General features: G+C 37.1%; 1 protein-coding gene across 12 annotated transcripts in view; it reads right to left on the bottom strand.

Moving 5' to 3' along the window:
* The window catches only part of rhea (Talin_middle and talin-RS domain-containing protein rhea), a 210,027-nt gene extending 193,847 nt beyond the window's left edge, over positions 1-16,180 (bottom strand). For 4 of the 12 annotated variants that reach the window (XM_069318121.1, XM_069318137.1, XM_069318132.1 and 1 more), the window contains exons 1-2: positions 15,588-15,639; positions 2,964-2,990 (exon numbers count right to left, since the gene is read on the bottom strand). The gene's annotated coding sequence lies outside the window, so the exon portion shown is untranslated. Of the gene's footprint in view, positions 1-2,963; positions 2,991-3,165; positions 3,467-12,401; positions 12,491-15,587; positions 15,708-15,940 lie in introns of those variants that run through there. The other 8 variants (XM_069318123.1, XM_069318125.1, XM_069318129.1 and 5 more) reach the window with 6 other exon arrangements.
* Positions 16,181-21,024: the final 4,844 nt, after the last annotated feature.

Genomic DNA, 21,024 nt, shown 5'->3' with positions numbered 1-21,024 from the left:
TCTGCCCATTGTTTCTCGCCGGCGCCTACGATCGAACCCGGGACCACAGGATCACAAGTCCAGTGTGCTGTCCACTCGGCCGACCGGCTACGTCATATCATTTTCAACAAAAAATTCTGCTTTCCTTCTCATGCTATCATATACTGTACAATAATTTCTAACTCTCTTGCTCAGTTTTCATTCATCATTCTGTTCACATTTTCCCCTGCTTTCTTACTCGTGAATTTCCATTTTACTCTCCTGCATTACGTGTTAAAATCTATGGGCTACCTAATGTGTTTAGCTTCCTATATTTCTGTGTGTGTAATGAATCTGCCTAGAGTTCACATGCATTGTTGAGAAATACTCCATCACGTTTTGTGATAACCTTCTCCTGAGCTTGGCTATTGTATTCCTGACAGGACCTCGCCTATTCTCTATGTATGATAGAAAGTGAGACTATCATACACAGAAGAGCAATTGGGGGGGGGAAGCATGCCAATCATTTATCATCACTTATATTATGTAATCAAATACTCTATATGGAAATAATGCAACCCACCATCCTGTTTAGATGTGTACAGGAAATAATACAACCCACCATCCTGTTTAGATGTGTACAATCATAAAAATATATATTGACATAAAGGACAATTAGGAAGTAGAAATTGGGTCTACTGAATTTGGACAAACCAGAAAATGTTTTGTATTTATATTGCTAATAAAATTTAATCTAATATAACCTAACCATCTTAGGCCAAATACATGCTATCTGAGCCCTAGTATAGCACATATGTGCTATACTAGGCCTAGGAATATTTAAGTTTGTATTTAGCTTTATAAAATTTCTACTATCTAATTATCCATTACATCAATTTATGTAAGATGCTCCACATAGTTACAAAACAGTACTATCTAAACAGGAGGACTGGTTGAAATAATAGTCATTTGCTCCAAGAGTGACCTCATATTCTATTTACTGTATCTATTCAGTGCCATATATACACAAGAAGGTACAACAGGTTGTGACAGTACAGATTCTGGTAATTAAATGGCACAGTCATGCAAAGCCACTAACGTGCATTGTATTTTGGGTAAGTCTTGCAGTGGATAATTGGCAAGTCTAGCCTTGACTGTTCGTCTCCTACCCTCGTCCTTGCAAATCCTTCAATGTGCTCATGAAAGTTTTCTCATCACTGAATCTAGTCATTTTTTATGCTACAAACTCCATGAACCTAGTGTAGTCTGGCACAAGCTACTCAAACCTTCACTGTTTATTGACTATAGTCAATTTTCTCCTCCATCTTTTTTTATTATTATTTATATATACTGTACAAGAGTTCTTACAATCTTGTAAAGCCACTAGCACACACGGCATTTCGGGCAGATCCTTAATCCTAATTAACCCCAGAATACAACTCACAAAATCATTTAACAACCAGGTACCCATTCACTGCTGGGTGAACAGAGGCTACAATTTAGGATTGGCGCCCAGTTAATCCACCCCGGCCAGGATACGAACCGAGGCCAAAGCACTTGTGAAGCACTGGGAGAGTGCTTTACCACTGTGCCACAGGGACCCAAATATCTATCAATTTTCTATTGCACTGGTCAGGGATACATTGCATCACGTATTGTCAATGTTTGGCCTCCATTGCTGCTATTATATCTAGGTTCAAATCTCTATCCATTTCTTTTAGCTCATTTACTGTGCATATAGTTTACAAGCACAGTGGTTTGAAATATCAGTATGGATGATAGGGGTGTCAGTACGGATGATACGGATATCATCCATATCTTGCATTTAAGACTGTCAGCAAGTGGGAAAACTCAACTTACAACCCCTGTTAACTAGTGGAAAATGGAATATTGGATATAGATGTACTAACCTCACACAAACTGAAATTGCAAAAATTACAATATTTAGTAATAATTCACCAGAGTTATCAACACAGAAAGAGCTATACATTTAGCGGCACTGAATGTCCTATGCACTCACTAGCTTCTTCATAAACATGTACAAATTTACAAGGATATTGTGTTGAATAAACTATTTTAGAATGTTTCATCATGTATGTAGTTCTGTAGTGGGGAAAACCTGATCTTGTGCATGTAAATATACTCTGTTGATCAAAAACTTGTATCCTATCTGCTGACAATTACACTACTATTATGTTTTAATTCAGTCTCTGATCATTTTATTTTAAAGGTCTTCATCTCCCTTTGATGGTTAAAGTTATAGAACACTAAGTATAAAAGTTAACAGTAACTGCTATATAGTACTGTAGTATCAAATGTCACACGCCATACCTGTGACTGGTGTTTACCCAGCTGTTCCACACCAATAACTATATACTGTACTGTACTTCATACTTCATGGTACCAGCTTCTCACTTTACTCATGTCTTTGTGGTTCACATTCAGTAAGTGAAGAGATTGCTGTTTCTGCCTTTATAATGCTCAAATAGTAGCCATGTTATTATCACAGTGCATGAACCTGTAGTGCGTTGGTTTGCCAAGTCAGCTCATAACAATCGCATATGAGTTTGATTCCCTGGTAGGACATGACGTTTGGGCATGGTTTCCCCTACACCGGATACCTCTGTTCACCTAGCAGTAAACAGATACCCGAGAATTAGTTGACTGCGGTGGGTTCCATCCTAGGAATGATCAATCGCTGGCTAAGAGGGACCTCAATAAACCAAACAGGCTTCCTATCCCCAAAATGGTAAACCATTTACCGTGTGCATTGGAAATGGTAAAATAAATGACCATGCAATGACCAGCAACACATTAAGTAGAAGTGTATCTAATGCAAGGACAGCACATTTTATCACTAATAATATTAAAACAAATAATAAAAGATGCTTTTACTACATGAATAGACATGTGCTATGTACAAATTAGCAAGCAAAACTCACAAACCTTTGTATGTACTTGGTGTCAAAACATGCACACAACTCAAAGTTCATTACTGTACTTACCGTAGTCAGACGATCATGAGCATCATCCTTATGGGGAAAAACATTAAAGTCATTAGTAAAACTATCACAACCATTCTACTTTAACAGAAAATATACAAGGAGAATTTTTTAGTAATTTCATAAATGATTTGGTAGCTCTGGTAAGACTAAATATTAGGTTAGCGAGCTAACATTCAACTACTAATTATTCAAGGGTAATTACCTAAGTTTAGTTACAAGATGAGACCAACACTTTTGGTGCCCCCGTCTTCTTTATAATCTCTGTCATATGATGCTTTGAAACTGTTCATGGTTTTGGCATCCACCACCACCACCTCACTTAAATTGTTCCATCCATTTATAAATTCTGTTCGCAAATACAAACTTTCACATATTGTTTTTAGATCTTTGTTACCGTAGCTTGAATCTATTGTATAATGTATCATCTTCCCAGCCAAACAGCAATCAACAATTGGTCTGACATCGCTTATACATTTCACATACTGTATACAGTACAATATATAACAGACTTGTTAAAAAGTAAAAATAACACTGAATATTAATACAATATCAGTAATAAGTGGAGAAACTATTCTATTATCAGCAGTTAAATAGCAGCAGCATTTTAATTTAGTGCATCAAAAATAGTTTTAAGTTAGTCAAGAATACGATTAAGATTTAAGCTTGACCTCAATGTCTTGGTTATCTTCCCCCCCCCTCTCCCCAACAAAAAAAAATGGAATTTGTGTTTGTGCAACACTTCTGCCCTCACTGGTAGACTTTTAATTAATAAAAATATAAAGAAGAAATCTTAAACGTAATGACATGCCCTTTTCTGGTGCCAAAATGGCTCCCCAAGCTTAACAATAACTGCTTAAGGATTCGGCTTAGTAAAAACAATAGGCCTCTGAGAAATGTTTGTCACCTACCAGAATCTGGACCAGAATTATTGAAAGTTTTTAACAATGTACCAAATTCACATAGTTGTCATTCACACTTAGGCAACGCTCTCACCTAAAACTCTCTGGGACATAGTTCAATGCTTTAAAACAGTAAAATGATGTAAAAAATCTGGTGAATATATTTAAGAACATGTAAACATAGAATCAAGGAAACTGATTAAGCTTATTGGCCCATACAATGCAACTCCTATTTATATCAACCCAAATTCATTCATATACACAGTTACTGTATGTCTAACCTATGCTGCAAACAATCAAATTGTCCCATGCCTATTACGTTACCCAGAAATTTGTTTCGTAGAACAACCACCCTATTTGTACACCAGTATTTATCCAGGTCTTTCCTGAACCTAAACTTATCAAATTTATGCTGATATACTGTATTTAACACCTCATTAATATCCCTTTTGTAATACGTACCCTTTTATCCACACGAGCACTTTTAATCATGTCACCCATATATCTTTGCCTTCTAGAGAATATGAATTATGTTTTCTTAATCTCTCTTAATATGGAAAGTTTGTAAATCCTGGGATTAACTTTGCCATCCTTCAATGTACTCACTGAAGTCCATTCTATAGGACTTTAACCAATATTGAACTGCATAATAAAAATGGGGCCGAACAAGAGCAAGACGCAGGATAATAACAACACCAGGTGTTTTACTTCTAACACTTCTAGAAATAAATCCCAGTATCCTATATGCCTTATTCAGAACATATATGCACTGTTTTTTTAACCTTAGATCCTTACAATCATGACTCCCATGGCTAGTTGAACTTCACAGCCACAGTTAAAGGTTAGATCACATTACAACTTACTTCACCAATTATGCAACTGACAAAGCAAAGAATTTGGATCACATGGCACATGTAAATGCCAAGACATTAAACATCAGTTTAAAGTTCAGCTGTAAAAAATACATCCTCAGGACCTCAAAAAAGGTCCCCCCCCTCCCTTCCTCAAAAGGGGGGGGAACCTTTGATAAGCCACCGGCTTCCTGTCCTTGTCAAGGACAGGAACAAGAGATTTTGGCACTCACAAATTAAGCAACTGAATAAATTCTAACAAAAATTAAAGCAGTCCAAGCATAATGTTCATAGTACACTACTGAATGCATACTATCATCGCTTTTCTCTCGTGTTCTTCTTTCAGCTTTCAATACATAATCAGCTTTCAGTACATAATGACAACCATATCACAAGTGAGCAAAGAAGATAAAAAAAAGATGGGTAAATAAACACTTAAGTTCAAAATATGAAGAACACAATAAAGAAAGCCACATAGCTGAAAGAAAACCCAAGCCAGCCTGTGATAGGTTGAGAGATATAAGGGTCAGCTCATTATATATGAGCTGTTATGTTCTATCACATGTGAAAGAAGATCCAAGGTTGCGAGTGATATGTATGGGCAACCATTAACTCTTCTAATGTATAAGCCTTTAATATGAAGTACAGCAATGCTTCATATTAATTAGGCGATCCCACATAATAGACGTGTGATTGCTTGACTGATTTGAGCACAGGTTACATACAGTATATGAATGAGTTCAGGGGATACAAATAGGAGTCGACTCATATAGGCCAATAGGAGCAGCCACATATGGTCCAATGGCCTTCTACAGTTCACTTTATTCATATACTACTCTTATTAAACATGTGTTTCTTATGCTTTTGTTATGAAGTCACTACATTATTACACAGTTCATTAAGCTATGAATACGATTCTGCACACCTACAGAGTGTCATAAATACAGAACTTTACAGCTTGGAATGTGAAAACAATAAATGTAAAGGTCACAAATATACAGGGAATTAGCTAGTGTATAAAATAAAATATGTAAGTAATGGTAATGTCTTCTCACAGACATAATAACATACGATAAAAACCCACTTGTATATTTGTGAAATTTATGTAAGGAATTGACACACAAAGTCTTTTGCACTCTCCTGAGTGCTTTATCAAGGTCTGAACGTGTGAACACACACACACACAGACCTTGATAAAGCACTCAGGAGAGTGGAAAGACTTGGTATATATTCTTTACATAAATTTCATAAATACTGTACACAAGTGGGTTTTTATCCTATAAAATATATTGTTACGTTTATAATAAATTATCCATTTAGTATGAGTTCCAAGTTATACAAGTTTATCTCAAGTAACAAACTAGTTTGGTGAAGAAGTCAGTATAAGACCTCTTAAACTAACTAAAAAATGAAAAATAAAAATGTTGTACAGTACGAGCATTTCAGCATTATTATAGGATACATTTAGTGCCAAAATCAAAAGACAAATTCTGACAACTCTTGTGACATTTAAAAGTCAGTGACTTAAGTGATGAAGCAATATGAGGAACATCATAATTTTTTATTATGATTTGTTATTATAGCAACAAGGAAGAAAGTTAAGAAGCACAATTGCAAATAAAACCTTGCCCAAAACACTATGTGTGCTAGTGGCTTTACAAGAATGTGAAATCAACTTAATTTCTGTTCTCTGTTAACCCAAAATGTACCTTCTTGTATATAAACAAATAAATAAATAAATGAATAAATCAATCCTGAAAAGAAGTGCGCCCCGAGGATTCGACCTGAAGATCAATGAAAGTATTGCGTTCCCTCTCTCAGGGACGGTCATCAAAGAAAAAGGTTGAGGAAATTCATTGAAAACTACGAGGCATCTCCACCACATAAGAATTCTCTGCTTCTTAAGGTTGGCTGTCTGAAGTAGTGCACACGAGAGTTGCTAGAGATTTTATGAAACGATAAAAGACTTTCCATAATCGTAGTCAGCTCCTCCAAGGTTTGCGATCTTTGCTTCTCCCACTTGTTTGCCAAGTGTTAATTTTCATAGTTTTAACCTACTATACCTATGAATAGCAATACTGTATATGACAGGTTTAAGGGGTCACAGGAACCTATCTATTTTTTCATATACTGTACAGTATATTTTGAACTAATAATTTACAGTAAGCCACATAATTAACAAACACCATGAACTGTACTGTATGTTACTTTGGAAGCCATCAAAGAATCTTTTGTTCATAAGATATTCTGTTAAGCTAATGGTTTAGGATGGAAGGCAGAGTCATAAGTTTGAAGAATAAATATATAATTTTAGACATGCTGGTCGCTGTTTGAAGTTGTTCTCCTTTAACCCCAGTGCCATTATTCATTGAGTTTAATAAGCATTAACTCCCATTGTTGGGTATTGAAAGCCTGCATTTAGGCTTATCAAGGTCATTCAAGACCAACTGGGATGTGAACCTTCCCCTGGATGCAACCCACAACACTTGCCTAACTCCCAGGCAGGGCCAGTCTTAATCCAATTGGACAAAAGACTAAGTTTATTTGTTGTTCCACTTTAATGTATATCGCTGGTTTTTCATTTGATACTTTACTGATTGTAGACAACTCTGGCAAAATCATCGGAGACCATTGTTATATTGTAGTTACATGTAGATTACCATTTTAGATGAGGATTGAAGGTTTCATAATACCTGTAGTCTATAAGCCTCAAACTCGCCACCCTCATCTATTCCTGTTGCCAGGAACACAAAGCCTGTACTTAGGCTTACCGGAATTCACCCCTATCCTATCCCTTAGGCCAACTACTAACCTTCCCCAGTATGCAATCCATAACAACCTTGACTTTTAGCTGAATAACAGTAACACTGAATAACACTAGCTGAATATCCTTGCACTTAGACCTTGAGAGGCCTTACAGACTTCCTGTATGTGATAAATATAAATAAATAAATACTGTACTGTATTTTATTATCACAAAAACTATGAATAAGTAAGGTTCAGCTATTCACAGATGACGAGTCACAATAATGTGGCTGAAGAATGTTGACCAAACCACACACTAGAAGATGAAAAGATGACAATGTTTTGGTCCATCCTGGACCACATAAGTAAGGCAAGAGAGAGGCGAGGAGGAGGAAACCTTAGAGGAAGGTAAAATCACGGCAAAAGGTACTGAAGGGATAGGTGAAATACAGGGTGTAAGGGGATAATAATAGGAGTAAGAATGGGAACGAAAGAAAAAAAAGAAAAAAAAAAAAAAAAGGATGGTTAGACCATTCCAATTCTTACCCTTATTATTATCCCCTTACACCCTTTATTTCACCTATCCATTCCGTTCCTTTTGCCGTGCTCTTACCTTCCTCTTAAGGTTTCCTCCTCACCTCTCTCTCGCCTTACTTATGCCCATATCTCCCTCGTCTCATCACTTACGGGCTATTCATGACCGTGCCACCTCTTGGGTGGCTTAATCTTTATCAATCATCGTCTCATCACAATCGACTTGATAATGGTCCAGGATGGACCGAGACATCATCGTCTTTTCATCTTCTAGTGTGTGGTTTGGTTAATGTTCAGTTATTATTACTCGACAAAAATAAAAACAAAGATGCATTTGCACAGTTAGCTCACAGTTTATTGGTCCTGGGTTTAATTTGGGGCACACTTTTATACATCTGAGGCCTATAATAATAATAATAATAATAATAATAATAATAATAATAATAATAAATTTATTCACAAGAAGGTACAATGGGTTGGTGAGATACATAAGATTGGTATTTTTACATTTTTGCAAAGCCACTAACACGCATAGCATTTTGTGCAGGCTCTCACTCAAACATATCAGGTAAGATGAATAGGTACATCCAATAAACAGATAGAGGTGATTACACTGGTAAAGATATGTCTTAAGTACTAAAATTGGGGAAGTGGGTAGTGTAAGTTATAGTGTGAGTTACAAGTACAAGGTAGGAAACTATGAGGATGAAATTAGGTACTCTTTGGTTTTACTTTTGAAAAAGGTAAAGGTTGGACTATTTCACAATTCATCAGGGAGCGAGTTTCATAGACTGGGCCCTTTTATTTGCATGGAGTGTTTGCACAGATTTAGCTTGACTTTCGGGATATCAAAGATTTATTTCTGATGTAATATACCCCATGAGCACCACATCTATCAAGGGAAAAGTTTCAAATCAAGATTAGCATTTAGGAACAAGAGTTTGTACAAGTAAATAGCACATAAGAATGTGTGGAGTGAATGTATGTTTAGCATGTTAAGGTACTTAAACAGAGGGGCTGTGTGTTGTCTAAAGACAGAGTTTGTTATAGTTCTGACAGCAGATTTTTGCCGAGTGATGATGAGTTTCAGGTAATTTGCAATGGTTGAACCCCACGCACAGATACCATATGTAATATAGGGATAGATTAGCATGTAGCATAATGAGAGGAGCAGTGGGGAACATAATATCTGATTTTAGAAATCATACATTGTTTTTTTACTCATTTTTTTTGGTTGTGTTGCATGTATCAAAGACCTTTTGCAGGTCAATGAAGAGGCCAATTGGGAACTCATTTGTGTCAAGGGCTGTGTAGATTATATTAAGCAGACTAATTATGGCATCATTGGTACTCATTTTGGGAACAGAAGCCAAACTGGCAGGGCCTTAGTATGTTGAATTTTATGAAGTAGGAATAGAGCTGTTTGTAAACACAGTACTGTAATTTTTTCAAATATTTTTGAAAGTACAGGTAGATTTTATATTGGTCTGTAATTGTTTATGTGAGCTGTACCACCTCCTTTATAAACTGGCGTCTCTCTTGCTTTTTTAAGGATATCAGGAAACGTATGGCACTCTAGAGATTTGTTGAATAGTAGAGCTATGGGTAGTGCAAGAGCAGGGGGAGCACTCTTATATACCATAGATGGTATTTCACTAATGTTCCCAGCTTTGGTTTTAAGCGATTGAATTATGGATATAATGTCTGTCAGGCTGACTGGTAAAAGGAGTAGTGAGTTAGGATAGCTGCAGGCGAGATATGTAGTAACACGTGTCTGGGTCTCTGGGATTTTTCTGGCAAGGTTAGCACCAATTGATGAAAAGAAACTATTGAATTCAGTTGCAATGTCTAAGTCTCTTACAAGTGTGTAACCATCTTTAGAGAGTTATCTGCTTGTTGTTTAGATCCTAGGATGTTAGAGATGGCTTTCCATGTAATTTTCATATTTCCTTTTGCTTCTTTAAATCTTTTCTCATAAAAGGAAACTTTGGCTCTTCGTATTATATTGGTAATCATTGACGAGTATCTCTTGACTTCTTCTTTTGTAACTAGGCCAATCCTATGTTGTTGTTTTTTTAAACAATATTGATTATTAAACAGCTTGCATAACTGCTGATATCTGCCATGTATATGTACAATTGAAGAAAATTGTAGTCTTCTGTTTATTTAGTTAAAATTTCTTCTGCTGTTCCATCAATCATATAATTATTATTAGTTTTTCCCCCTTTTCAATTTATGCTTTGATCTCAATTACAGTGAAGTTTTAAAAATAGTCTAAGTGTTTTTCCACACATCTTTCCCGAAACACTGTGCATATTAGTGGCTTTAGGCATAATATATACAGTACATGTACTGTACTAGCTCTATCTAGAAATCTAACATTCTGTTTGTAACTCATCTTGTATGTACAGTATGTACTTTAACCTGAATAAACATTTTATTTATTATTTATATTCATGTTTCTTGTTAATTTCTTTACGTATGCCACTTGTGAGGTAGGGGTTGTTTAATCTTTTGGCAGTTTATATTGTGAAGTGCATTCATAAGGTTCCATATTGCTGGTTTGCTGTGCAGTCTAAAGGGTAAATTCACTGGTAACTGAGGGTGTTATGTTCAAGTTTGCTGAGAGGAAGGTAGGATAGTGATTGGTTGTTCTGTCAGGTGATTATACCAGAGACAAGGGGGGCTGTTATATTAGTTACTATGTGGTCCAGGGTTGTAGAAGATGTTTGAGTAATTTGTGAGGGCTTGGTGATTGTGGGAATTAGCATACAGGAGTTCATGCTGTTTAGGAAATACAGTACTGTACTGAATTTGACTTGAGGGCTAATTTGTTGACAATGTCAAAGTCTCCTCCTAGGATGATGTGGTTTTTGTCGAGTTTGTTGTTTATGATTAAGTCCCTTAAATTATCCGAGAATACAGTTGTATTAGTACAGTACTGAGAATTTTATACATAGCTCCAATACCTCCTTCCAGTCCCTGTGGCAAAGTGGTAACACACTCGCCTGGCGTTTTGCAAGTGCTTTGGCCTGGGTTCATATGCTGGCCGGGGAGGATTTACTGGGCGCCAATCCTTAACAGTAGCCTCTGTTCACCAAGCAGTGAATAGGTACCTGGTTGTTAAACGATTTGGTGGGTCGTATTCCGGGGAAAATTCAGATTAAGGACTTGCCCGAAATGGACTTGCTAGTGCCTGTACAAGATTGTAAGCATTCTTGAATATATTTAAAAAAAAATAGTTATTGACAATTTAATTAAGGGATTTGACCAAAAATTGAGCAAAGGTATATTCACAGTAGTCATCTCTATTGCTAATAACACTTGCGCAAGTGAAGTTATCCAAAACAAGTTATCACAAGCTTCTGTTCACCTAACTGTAAATAGGAACCTAGCTTCTAGATTCCCATTTACAGTTAGATGAACAATTGTAGGCCGCATCCTAGAAAAGACCCGCTATTGGGCAGAGGGACCTTGATAAGCTTAACAGACTTCCTGTCCCCAATAATGTGAAATCACATTGGGAAATCTTAATATAGTATAGTAATGTATAGTATTATTTCCTTAGGCTAAGAAAAATCTGTAAATTCTTTTATTAAAAGAATGCTTGCCTAACAAACTTTCTTCGTGCAAGTTCTTTGGTTATTGTTGATTATTGGACACTTTGAAAAGCTAAATTATTGACTTTCATGAACTACGTTATATAATGTTAATTGTAAAACTTATGGTATGAATCAGAAGAAGAGGCGGTCTATAAAATGACACTGGAATACATGAGGTACATACAAAACCTATGGCAATTTTAACCAAATATACTGTAGTGGTATCCCGAGATTTGTTGCAAGATTAGGGTCCAGATATCATGGAGTCAGTCTCCAGATGGTGAGACATATCACTAATATAAAAAAAAAAAAAATACTGCTAGTATAATCATGAAATACACACTGTATTATAGTCTATTTTATATTCCCCTTTAGTTCCATGCTATTGGCAACACTGACAGAATCTGGTTCCAGGCTATTCTGCCCAGTGAATGTCAAGAGACTAGTATCCTATGTTGTCGGAGACTGGCACTAGGCATCCCAATGTTAGATGGTTCATTTCATGGGAACCAATGTGCTTTTAGATCTGATATTATTAACACAGTAGCAGGGTGTTAGTACTATTTTGTGTTGTTTTCATATTGTTTGGTGTCATTTATTTTTCCACCCTTCTGCATGTATCTGGAGACTAGTGATTGGAAATCCATGTTGGATGAATCATTCCTTTGAAACCTGTGACTGCTCGGGGTTTGATATTAATATACTGTACAAGGAATCATGGTGTGGTTGGCATCATTGACAACATTTTCAAATGATTTGGAGATGGTTTGAGTACCCAGACATTAAAAAAGGTGCCAATTTCAGTACCAGTGTTTGGAGTTGCTTTTTATCCATGACCGTCTTCCAAGGTGTCTACCTATGTCCTCCTACAGACAGTTTAAGGACCATACATTTGCCTGAATACAAAAGAGAGCAAATTAAGATAAACATAACCATTGAAATTTGATACAAAAATATGATTTTCATATGAACCATGCACTGAATCATGGAAAATATTGTTATAACATTTATTGTTTCAGTTACTGTATCTACTTTTCATGATTCAAAGTTTTTTGAAGTATGTACTGTATATTCAAAGAGTTCCTGTTTTTTGTGGTTTTGTTCAATGGACTTTTGCAAATGCCATAGCTTTCTTTTTTTTTAACAGATGGTTGGTAACTGAAGACTACACAGAGATGGGGCAACTTTGCCAGCAGTAAATATATACAAAACCCATGTGCTGTACATGCACTTCTGCATTGCACTTGATTGTGGAGTGTATATGAAAATAAAGGCCAGCCATCATAATACCATATACAGTAATGCTGGGGATAGGCATCCAGTTTATACATAAAGTACATGTTAGATATATATCGAGGTTCCGCCCAGGGTTGAATTACTGACCCTCCCCAGGTTGCAACCCACAACAAGCTAACTAACTCCTGGGGTACCTATTTACTGCTAGATGGAGAAGGGTATTAGGTGATAGGAAATGCTCCCAACCATTGCTGTCCTGCCCAGGATTCAAATTCAAAATTCTTGATTGTGAGTTGAGAATGAACCCAACTGTACTACTGGGACCCTCTAAGAGTCTCTCTATAAGGATATACCTTCTAATGATATGCTTCATCACTCCATTTTCTTCAGGTTTCTATGATAACTAGACACCATAGAATCTAGACTTGTAACCAGAATAGGGAGAAAAAAATATACAACAATAAAATATTCAGTACAGTATTATACTTTTTAAATTAAGTGAAGTTGGCATGAAAATGCGCATAAAACAATGTTTGCTAAGAAAAAAAAAAAACTCAGATGCAATGGAATTTTGGTTGCAACAGAAAGGTTACATTACAAATATGCCTGTGCAAGCAGGGGCATATTATAGTAGAATATAGTACAGTAAACTGTGTCAGCAATCTTGGTGGTTAAAATTTTTAAATGTAAATTTTGCCCTTAACATGTTTAGTGAATTTCAACTTGCAAAACAAGACAGCATAATAATAATAATAATAATAATAATAATAATAATAATAATAATAATAATAATAATAATAATAATAATAACAACAACAATAATACTGTAATATATTTTGATTAAGATTTATGATGGATTAGTTAGTAGTCACTTAGGTACAGTATTTCAAAGCAAATATTCATTCAGGTAAAAGTACATACATAGATAAGTTACAAACATAATGATTGATTTATAGAAAGAGCAAGTACATATAACACCTAAAGCCACTAGTATGCAAAGCGTTTCGGGCACGGTTTGTATACTTTATAAAGTATACAAAGCTAAAAATCTTTATAAAGCCACTGTTTAAATGCAGCATTTTGAGCATAAATAATTGACCTAGTAACGATGTCATTGATGCCATATTAGCACCTCGACTCCCCTATAGAGACAAACTAGAGAAAGAAGAGCAGTGTGTTCCAATAAAACAACCGACTGAGTTGTCCCTGTGGTGCCGTGGTATAACACTTAGCGAGCGATTTGGCCCGCGTTTGTATCCTGGCCGGGGAGAATTGACTAGGCGCCAATCCATAACTGAACGCCTTTGTTCACCCAGCAGTAATTGGGTACCTGAAGTTGTTAAACAATTTGACTGGTCATATTCCTGGGAAAATTAGGATTAAGGACCTGTCCGATTTTTTTTTTTTTTTTTTTGAGATATATACAAGAGTTGTTACATTCTTGTACAGCCACTAGTACGCGTAGCATTCCGGGCAGGTCCCTGGAATACGATCCCCGCCGCAAAGAATCGTTTTTACAACCAAGTACTCATTAGCCTGTTGAGTTAAACAGAGGCTACAGTTAAATATTTGCGCCCAGTAAATCCTCCCCAGCCAGGAGGAGATGCTGTGTGTGTTAGTAGCTTTACAAGAATGTAAGAACTCTTGTATATTTAAAAAACTAATAATAAATAAAATAAACAAGACATCATCACTAGAGGAAGGAACACACATTTTTGTATGTTGAAATTTTGGTTTTGAGTCAGGAACTGGAGGTAGGGTGTTCAGTGCCACAGTTTTCACAAAAAACTTGCATAATTTGCCTACTGTTTCACATCCAGACAAGATAATTATCGGGAAACAGTGCTAAGCCAGTTTGACTATATGGAAATAGGAAAGGATACGAGGGGTAGATTTAAGTTCTGGGATATGAGGACGGAACGATGGAACAGTGCCCAACCACTGGTGGTGCACAGTCAAGCAGTCGCAAGTAGCAGTGAACACTTGTCGCAACCTGCCCACGATTTAGACCAAATCTTCAAACATTCAAGGTGAATGTGCTAAGGACTACTCCTTAAGTTGCCCCTTAAGAAACATTCTTAAGTCCACCTCCAATCGACAGAGAGGTTTGCTAATGTTCCAAGAATTGAGGTTATGGTACAGTATGAGTTAAGGAATCAGGTTTAGTTACAAGATGATGATGTAAACGAGTCTGGTCAAGTTAGAGGGAAACTCAAGACTGATTTACAGACGCCAGTACCAACGAGTATGGGCTAAGCATAGATGACAGCACTAGTTAATGAGCGAGGTGAAACTACAGCTGACACTACACGAGTCAGTGAGTCAAACCAGGTTCGGGGACGACACGTAACGAGTGAGGTCAGGTCAGGTCCAGACTACAGGTCACACCAGTGGCACTCAGGTCCAGTGCCAGCTTGAGGAAGCTGATACTGCCCTCGGTTTACCAAGTGATGAACACACGGAGAGCAGAATTATTAGTAAATAACATGGCATGAGGACTTGACAAAGAGCCCCGTGTTGTCCTGAAGGCGTGGCACTGTGCCTGTGATAAGGAGAGCCAAGGCACAGATAGCAGCACCCTGATATGGCTCGCCACAAGTGCCAGAGGAAATTGATGGCATGTATTGCCGTGCCCGGGGAGAGGGGGGGCGCGTCACAGCCACACCTCCTGGACACCCACAGGAGCCAGTGCCTACCACAGAGCCAGGGAAGGCAATATTGGCCAGTAACCAGACATGGAAAAGTATTTTCCCTTACCGTGAGCGCACAGAGCCGCCTGGCACCCCTCTCTCGCCTGCGTCACCGCCTCACACTGCCGCTCTCCTTCACACCACACACTAATATATTAATTACACCTCCACATCATTCAATTATCAAGTATTCAAGGAGATTTCGGACACTCCAGGCCAGTGTTATTGTAGTTATGCAATATTAAATAAGTATAATATCTATCAAAAAAACACATTAATCATAGAAAACGAACGTTGAGTAACTTAAGTATTTTTTTTATCATCACATTGGAGGGCGAAAATATCAAATGAATTTAGATGTAGGTCTATAACAAATGTAAGAAATGTGTAAACATTCCAGAAAAAAAAGATCTCGTTTACCTTATGGTTTTTCCATAGGCGGAAGATAGGAGGCCAGGTAAACCTACTGAGATTAGCGAGAGCAGCTAGGACCAGTCCCAGGGATATAGGGAGACTTACACCAGACGTCTGGGCAAGCCGTGACCGGGTCACCGGAAACGAGTACCTAAAATGTACCGGTATATGACCTGTGGCGGCCGTGTGGCGGCCGTTTGGCGTCGGGGACCTATACACGTTTTGAGAGCTTCTGGGGGACTTGCTTGTGTGGCCTGGACTCGGGGCCCAGGCGCCTGGGGCGGACGTCTCAGAGATAAAGATAAAGGTCACAATGGGATCCTTGCAAGAAAACATCAGCTAAGTTATAACTGACGATAAATAGGTAGCTGCCGCACTGAGTGGATACTTTACATCAGTGTTCACACTAGAAATATTAGAAAACGTCCCAACACCTTCACGGATCTTTGAAGCAGGAAAATTAAACGGGTCAAGGGCTATCTCCATAATAATAATGTCTATTCAGGTTAAAGTACATACGAAATGAGTTACAATGTTGCATTTCTAGATAGAGCTAGTATATACCATGCCTAAAGCCACTAGTACTCAAAGCGTTTCGGCAAGATGTGGAAAAACACTTAAAAAAATAAGAAACTAATTGAGATCAAAAGAATGAAGTGGACTGAAAAAGTTAAAAAAAAAGAAATACTGACAATAGTTTTATGTTGGATGGAACAGCAGAGATAGCAATAGATCAGCAGAAGTAATTTGAACTAGACTACATTTTTTTTATACATGTTTTTGTACAAGTTTATACCTTGAAGATATCAGCAGTTATACAAGTTGGTCAGTAGTCAGTATTGTTTGAAAATAGCAAGACATAGGTTGACATTTAGGAGGTAAGGTAGGTTACATGGAGTTTATTAGATAGTACTTAGTATTTCTCTTAAACTGATTGAGAGAGGTAGTCTTTGACATGATTGGGAAGGTCATTCCACATTCTGGGTACCTTAATTTGCAGAGCATTTGTAGATTGGTTAAGTCGCACTCTTAGAATATCAAATAGATATTTGTTTCTAGTGTGGTGTCCATGGGTTCTGTTACAACCTTCTTGGAAGCGTTTAAGGTCAGGATTGTCATTACAGTTCAAAGTTTTGTATATGTAGAGTACATTTGAGAAGATGTGCAGTGTCTTAATATTCAACATATTCAAGGATTTGAGTAAGGGAGCAGAGTGCTGTCTGAGACCAGAGTTTGTTATTGTTATAATAACAGATTTGTGTTTAGTAATTAGAGGACGTAGATGATTTTGGGTAGTAGATCCCCAAGCACAGATACCATAATTGAGATAATGATGAGAGGATAATAGAGCGTAACCAGGGCAGGGTGAGGTACATAATATCTGAGTTTAGAAAGAATACCAATTTTTTGTAAACTTCTTAGCTATATTTTGAATGTGGCCCTATAAATTTAGCTTATTGTCAATGAGAACACCAAGAAATTTACCATCTACTTTCTTACTAATATGGATATTGTTAATTCGTAGATTAATTAGATTTGAGGATTTATTACCAAACAAAAATATAGAAGATTTTGTCAATACTAAAGGTGAGTTTTTTAGCAGTTAACCAGAGATGGACTTTATTTAGTTCAGTATTCACTGTGTCATTGACAATAAGAGGGTTAGGACTGGAGTAAATGAAGGTTGTGTCATCAGCAAATAAAATTGGCTTGAGGTGTTGAAAGGCATTTGGAAGGTCATGAATGTAGATGATAAAGAGAAATGAGATGAGAAAATTACATGCAAGATAATTAGGAAGAACAAATTAAACGATTTCAATGCTCCTGATGTGGATGGAATTTTATTTAGAATCGTAAAAGAATTCTATTTACCACTGAAATTCCTATTCAGAAGTCCCTTGCCCGAGTAAAATTCCCCCAAGATTGGCAGTATGCAAAAGTCGCTTCTGTCTTATTCAAGAAAGGTAGAAGTACACCGGAAAACTACACATCAATCAGCCTAAACTCTCACACCTCCAAGGTCGTGGAGAAAATCCTAGTGACGGGGCGAACAATTATCCATCGTCATATCTGAATTTACCCAAGGGACACTAATACAGTGGCGTCGATGAGGACAGGAAGCCGGCGGCTTGTCGAAGGTCTCCCCATTTGCTTGGATGATCTTTTCCAGCTGGATTTTAAAATTTAACAGAGTTTTGGCCTTTGCGGCTTCGGCGGGTAGGCGGTTCCATGGGTTCTTCACCCTGTGGGTGAAGAAGCATCTCCTGTTCTCAGTCCTACACTGCGGCTTGTTGAGCTTAAAACCGTTGCTCCTTGTCTGTGTTACATCTGACCTTTTGAAGAAATTGTCTGGATCAACATCCTCCAAATTTATCAGTATTTTAAAAGTTTCAATAAGATCTGCCCTGTTATTATAGCTTGTGTAATTAGTTATGCCATTAAGATTATGAGATAATGGAGCGAGTATAGGTTTACTCGCTACATTCTTTATTGACAGGAGAGGAGCGTTAGTTTTTAAATAGCAGACGCCCAGTATACCAGAATATTGTGATAGAGTGTAGAGAGAATGTTAAGAAATTAGAAAAAAATGGGTATAAAGTAAGATTCATGTGGATCCCTTCACATGTGGGAATACTGTTGAATGAGGTAGTTGATGAAATAGCGAAGAGAGCCACGGAGAAAAACTTGTTGATGTTGTATGTCAGATAACCTTGAAACAAATAAAAGCAAGAATCAAGGTGATCCAAGAGAGTGAAGAAATGGTAAAGAGAATGGCAATGGTTGACAGGAGTAACATACTTAAGAATTGTTCATTAATAAATACACATTCGTCCTTCACCTATGGTAGAGGAAAGTCTACTTGGAAGGCTTCAATTTACATGAGATAAAGATTAGGATACAAATATATCTGGCAATACGGTGTTGATGTCAGTGAAAAAGATATGGAGTGTAAATTATGTAGTATGCCGCACGCCCACACCTTAGAACATTATGTATTAGAGTGTCAACTTATTGATAATTATAGAAATAATGAAATAAGTAATGTACCACATCAAATTGTTCGGATGTGTGATAATGGTATGATAGACAGTATACTTAGGAACTACAAGAATTTTGCCCCAAGAGTGTAGCACTTATATGCTGTGTTTACTATATTAACCTGCAATGTTAAATGGGATTCTTGTATTGTGAATTGTGTATTTGTACTCACTGAATTTGTGCGCCGCTTGAGGGACTTGAAGTAGGAGGAGGTAGAAATAGCCTAAGCTACTCTATCCCTTTGAGATGTATTTTTTCTTGTCTCAATAAACATACTTATACTTGAAAACAAATTAAACCAACGCATAAGTAACGTGCTAATTTTTCTGGGAATGGTGACTATCTACATACAAAGACCTTATATAATAATAATAATAATTATTATTATTATTATTTTACTGTAATAATTTCTTGCTTGAAAGATTCATCACTATGATAATTGTAACTTCCTTATAATATAGTTACATTATTTAGTTTATTATTTCAAATAATATGTAGTGAATTAAGTATATTAAAGCGGGATTGCAGCATTCAAATGTCTAACTGAATTAGTGTGAATGAAACTTAGATTCATTCACACTAACGGAAACGTTGTTTCTAGTGGCACCACAGAAGGCGTGCTCAGAGACCGGGCCCCCGGGGACGTTGATCCTCGCAACAAGTGCGAGGAATAGCAATTAAGACAACATGGGAGATCCCTACGACGCTAGGTACTGGGATCACAAACTGCTGGCTCCAGTACCACACCTTCTCACAAGAATTATATGGCCACGACGCACATAAACACCAGTAGCTAAATTTTACCCGATTTACCCGAGGGACACTAACCCCTAGTGGCTTCGACGAGGACAGGAAGCCGCCGGTTTGTCGAAGGCCTACCCCTCATTTCCCATGATGATCTTTTCCTGGTATATGTTAATGTGATACCTCACCACTTCAAATGGACCAAGCCATCACGGCCGGCCAACTGAGAATTCCGGACTCTGACTACAGGTACAGATTCGCACCACATTACAGCTCGGCAACTAGAAGCTCTGCCTGCACAAGGTTAATTAACAGTCAAGCTGAAGCTCAATGCAGTGCAGGTGCAGTGTTTACATGCAACGTGGAAATAACTGCACGTAGTCACATTGTAGAGGAGTGAGAGGTGGCACAGCAGCCGTGTTGTCTGCGGCTGTGGACACGTTACTGCTCTATACTGCTGGCATGAGAACCACGGAATGAACACGTGAGGGGGAGCAGACAGGGGACAGAAAAGGGGCAGGCAAGTGACAGACATGGGGCAGGCAGGTCGAAGACAGGGGACAGACATGTGGCAGAACGGTGGCAGACAGGGGGCAGAACGGTGGCAGACAGGGGGCAGAACGGTGGCAGACAGGGGGCAGACTCGGACAGACAGGGGGCAGAACGGTGGCAGACAGGGGGCTGGGCTTAAAAACATGTTTTTCAAAAAAATGTTTTTTAGAAAACCATTTTTCAGAAAACTTAAAAAAAAAATCAGATTTTTTTTAAACATGTTTTTAAATAACATATTTGTAAAAAAAAAACATGTTTTTCAGAAATTCATGTTTTTCAGAAAGCATATTTTTCAGAAAATGGTTTTTAGAAAACTTTTCAGAAAATTGTTACCAAAACTGTTTTCAGAAAACTGCTTTCAAAAAACTTTTTACAGGAAACCTTACAGAATGCTGTTTCTAGAGGATTGTTTCCAGAAAACTGTTTTTTGAGAACGCTTGTTTTTGAGAAAAAATTTTTTTTAGAAAAAACTTTTTTTTTTCAGAAAACGTTTTTTTCAGATAACTTTTTCAGAAAACGTTTTTTTCAGATAACTTTTTCAGAAAACTTTTTTTTTTAGAAAACATGTTTAGATAATTTTTTTTCATAAAATATGTTTTTTTCAGAAAGCTGTTTTCAGAAAACCTTACAGAAAACTGTTTACAGAATACTGTTTACTTCTAACATTACATTGAATAATTTATAACAGGAAAATACTTACCTACTTCTAAAATTGCCAATGAATTAATTTTTTTGGTATCCTTCAACAAAATTGA

This window comes from Procambarus clarkii, chromosome 89 (genome assembly GCF_040958095.1).
Source record: "Procambarus clarkii isolate CNS0578487 chromosome 89, FALCON_Pclarkii_2.0, whole genome shotgun sequence".
Lineage (NCBI taxonomy): Eukaryota > Metazoa > Arthropoda > Malacostraca > Decapoda > Cambaridae > Procambarus > Procambarus clarkii.
The sequence above is the reverse complement of the archived record's forward strand: the minus strand, read 5'-3'. Positions and strand labels throughout refer to the sequence as shown.